The 4761-nt window shown below is 41.2% G+C and overlaps 1 pseudogene; it reads left to right on the top strand.

Annotated features, from left to right (window-relative positions):
• Positions 1-3420: 3420 nt before the first annotated feature.
• LOC123819668 lies at positions 3421-4386 on the top strand (annotated as a pseudogene).
• Positions 4387-4761: the final 375 nt, after the last annotated feature.

Here is a 4761-nt window from a genome sequence, read left to right as displayed (position 1 = left end):
CTTAGCCTCTAAGTGTCTTTAGAAAGCTAGTGACCTCCACCTCTGCTCAACCACAGGAACCTCCAGGGACGTAAGAATTACATAGATATATTATATCCTTCCTAACAGCTGCAAAGCATCACATCTTGTCTATAAACCTACTGTCCCCTTTTCTGATCCTTAACTTTCACTCTCTAGCCTCTTGTAATCTCCATTTCCTTACTTATATTAGCTTCCCAGTCCATCAGGCCCTTCCAGGGTTTATCCACCCATACCCCATAGGTAGTCACTTCAACCATGTACTCACTTCCATTCTAGGATCCCATTTGCCATCTACCTGCAGCCCTTCCACAGCTAGGCAACCCCCTCTTTCCCAAGACTTTCTCAAGAATATACTAGCAGGCTGAAAAGTAGGGATAGATTAATATAATGACCCTCAACCCTTTTCCAGGTAAAATCAAACATATGCTACCAGTTCCAGCAGGGTTCTTATTTCTGCTGAGAATACTTTTCACTCAGTTCTCAGCTCTCTTCCTTACTTTTCATAACAGCCGCTCCCCCTTTTCCTTTAGCCTCATTTCCAAATGTGCCACCTCAGTTTCTATAGACAATTTTACTTCTACTGGGAAGATTATAACAACTTAATGTGACTTAATTCCCTCAGTTATCCCATTCTCTCCTTAAAATATCTTCCGAACTTCCTTTACTTTCTTATTTGAGAAGTGTCCTGCTTCTTTGCCAAGACTAACACTTCCTCCTACTCTTGATCCCATTCACTCTTATCTCCTCCAGCACCTTATTTTGTCTCCAGTCCAATCTCCCCCTCCATTCCTCCCTCCACTGCGTAGCTCCTTGCACTATATCCACACACATTATAGTCTCCCTATGCTAAATCAGCACTTCTGGAAGGACTGATGTGTACTCAGTAGTTATTAAGTACCACTATGAAACAGGTACTATGTTTGATGCTGGAGAGACAAAGAGAAATGGTAACTTCCATTCTTAAGGAGTTCAGATTTCCAGGATGAAAAACAGACAGATGAAGATAAATTCTAGGCAGTAACTACAGGAATAAATACAGGTTTATGTAGGATAACAGATAAAAGACAGGGATATTCCTAGAAGGGGTGACACCTGAACTTGGTCTGTGTCAGTTAATATGTTCTACAAAACAGAGAGAGACTCATAGAGTGAGAGCAGATGACAGCTAGTGGGGTGGGGGAGGTTGCGCTAAAAGGAAAAATGACTCGAGGACATAGACAACAGTGTGGTGATTGCTGGGGAAGGGGAGTATAACGGGACTAAATGATAATGGGAAAATAAAATAAAGATTGAATTTTAAAAAAAGAAATATGTTCTATACAAACAAAGAAAACTGATCAATAATTTCACCAGATACAACTTACCTCTCAAGTTCAATCAGAAACCCAGGAGAGGTAAGTGAGGGTTGGCATGGCAACTCCCCCATGTCATCAAAGACCCAGGCTCTTTTCCACCTTTCTGCCTCATCACCTTCACATGTTATCTTTCACTTCCATAGTCTTACCTCAGAGTTTCAAGGTGGCTACAGTGTTTCCAGGTCTCCTTTACATTTTCTAGAAAGCAGAAACAGACAAGAGTGAATAAACAAAAGATTCCCTGGACAAACTCGGCCTGTTTATTTGGGAATGGGTGCCCTCTGCAGTGACTTCTGCCAAAAACATTTTGTTCAGAAGAGTATGCCATGGCCACCACTAGCTGCAAGGAAGATGAGGAAGTTGAGTGGTTTAGTAGGACAGAAAAGACAAGAGTTTGGCAAAGAGTCAGGAAGTAGAGAAGGGAGAACAATAAATGCAGAAGGAGTCACTTATATGAGGTACGACATACAGGAGTGCATGGTTGTTTGGGAATTGTCAAGTGGAGCTAGAGGAATCAGAAGGGGCTATGGGAGGTGTGGCGGGAAAGGCAGGCAGATCTGGGATATGCAATACCTCAACACCTCAATGCCATGCAATGGCTTAGGACTTGGTCTTGAAGACCCCTGTAATAGTAATAATTAGATTTATATTTTAGAAAGATCACTCTTTATGCAGAGTGGGGAATGAATTTTAGGAGTGCAAGATTGGAGAAAGAAACCTTCAAATTGGCTGTTTCAAAAATGATGATAAAGAATAACAATACTCATATGCTAAGGGGATGGAAAGATGTGAACAGAATCTGGGGGTATTACAGGACCCAATTCCTCCGAAAGGACTGTTTTCACCACCCTATCCTAAAGAGCAGCTGTATTAGACTGTAAGCAATTCCTCCCTCTCAGTCGCACTTGCCTCACAGGGTTACAAGACTGGGAACCACATTTTCCAGACTAACATTGCAATTACAGTTCCAAGGTTATATCCTAACCCAGTTCAACAATTCATTCCCAGATATAGCAACCATTCTCCTGGATGGTCTCATGGTTTCAAATCATCTTTTAATCCAACCCTCACACCACCTTCACTGTAAAGATCACTTCATAACGGACACTTCACAGTAAATACTGCTCACCAACTCAACATGCAAAAATAGCTCATCTGATCTACACAACAATGGAAAAAGCTACTTGCAAAGTAGACAATTCTGACCATTATTGTTGATACCACTTTGTATTTATTCTGTTGCCTCTCATTACTTACTGTATTTGCATTTGTATATAACTGATTTTCTCTATTAAACTGTCATTTCTTTGATGGAAATGTTGCAGATGGAATTCTTTATCTTCTTCTATTGAGTCATGCCATGTCTCAGTTCCTTAGCAGGATAGAAAAATAAAAGGCAAGAGATAGCCCTGGCCTATGTGGTCCAGTTTCTTGGAGTGTCATCCCATAATTTAATGGCCACTGTCTCAATTTCTGGTCAGGCCATGTGCCCAGGGTTGCAGGCTTGATACCTGGTTATAGCACATGCAGAAGGCAGCCAATTGGTGTTTCTTGCATCAATGTTTCTCTCTATCTCTCTCTTTCTCTCTCCCTTCCCCTCTCTTTTGAATAAGAATAAAATAAACTTTGGAAAAAAAAAGGCAAGTGATAAATCAAGATATTGCTTGATATCTGGCCAGTGTGGCTCAGCTGGTTGGACAAAGTTTCTGTAGCTGAAGGGTTGCTTTGGATTCCCAGTCAGGACACATGGCCAGGCTGCAGGTCCAGTGCTTGCAAGCATGTATGGTAGGCAACCAAATGATATTTCTCTCACATAGATGTTGCTCTCTCTCCCTTCCTCTCTCTCTAAAAGCAAAGAAAAAATATCCTTGGGTAAGGATAAAGAAAAATATTTGTAGAATATATGACAAGTAGTTCTTATGTACATTTTCTATAGAGTTCTCATAAATCCAAAATAAGGACCGAGGCAGCCCACCCAGGAGGAGAGCATGCTGTTGGCCCCCGTGGCCCTTCTGGAGCAATCACCTCTACCTGTGGCCTTGCCATGGTGATCTATGGACAGTTATGTACTGCCAATACATATCTCTCCATCACATGCTGACCCTGGCAAAGTTGCCAGAAGTATTTTCAACAAAATATTTGGTTTTGGGTTCGTGAAACTGGATGTGAAAATAAAGTCATGAAGTGGCACTGAATTCTCAACATCTGGTTCCTGTAATACAGAGACTGGCAAAGTTACTGAGACCTTGGAGACTAGGTATTAAATGTCACGGAGAAATGGAACATAGACAACACTCTGGGAACTGAAGTCGCAATTGAAACACAGATTTGTCAAGATTTGAAAATGACATTTGATACCACCTTTTCATCAAACATAGGGAAGAAAAGTGGTAAAATCAAGTTTTCTTACAAGAGAGAATGTATAAACCTTGGTTGCAATGTTGACTTTTATTTGCTGGACCTGCCATCCATGGTTCAGCTGCCTTTGGTCACAAGGGCTGGCTTGCTGGATACCAGATGACCTCTGACTGGGCCAAATCAAAGCTGACAAGGAATGACTTTGCTGGGGGCTACAGGACTGGGGACTTCCAGCTACACACTAATGTCAATGATGGGACAGAACTTGGAGTCTCAATTCATCAAAAAGTATGTGGAGATCTTGACACTTCAGTGAACTTTGCTTGGACACCAGGTACCAACTGCACTCACTTTGGCACTGCAGCTAAATATCAGTTGGATCCGACTGCTTCCATTCTGCAAAAGTCAACAACTCTGGTTTAATTGGAGTGGGCTACACTCAGACTCAGGACTGGTGTGAAGCTTACGTTGTCTGCTCTGGTAGATGGGAAGAGCATTAATGCTGGAGGCCACAACTTGCCCTGGAGTTGGAGGCTTAAGCCAGATGAAAGAAACCTCTGGGGATGGATATCAGAAGATTTGGCCTTACTATATTTCCACTGTGACCAACAGGCTTTTTTCTCTCCAAGACGATGATCCAAACAAAGGATAAGCTAAACAAGAGCTGTGATTTAACTTTTTAGACAGTTACTTGTTAGCTAGTTTCGGTTGACTTGGTTATCTGTCCAGTCACCAGTGCTGCCAGCCTGCAGTCCCTACACATTATTTAAATGCATTTCACTGTTAAATGTGCTACCAACCAAAAATGAAATAGACTTTCATGAAAACTGTGCAATTGTGTGCACGTTTGTTTTTATGTTCCCTTTAACATTGAATATTGCCATTGAATGAAAGGGGTCAGTGGATTTAAGGTGAGTTTAAAAATTTTTTTGTTAAATAACAATCATTAGAATTGCTTTTAGTATCTTGAAACATGACAAACTATAAATAAAACAAGTATACATAATTAATGACTGCAAGTACTTGC

This window comes from Phyllostomus hastatus, unplaced genomic scaffold, assembly GCF_019186645.2.
Source record: "Phyllostomus hastatus isolate PE091 unplaced genomic scaffold, TTU_PhHast_1.1 phas_contig_113, whole genome shotgun sequence".
NCBI lineage: Eukaryota > Metazoa > Chordata > Mammalia > Chiroptera > Phyllostomidae > Phyllostomus > Phyllostomus hastatus.
Note: the sequence above shows the minus strand (reverse complement) of the source record. Positions and strands in the feature narration are given on the sequence as shown.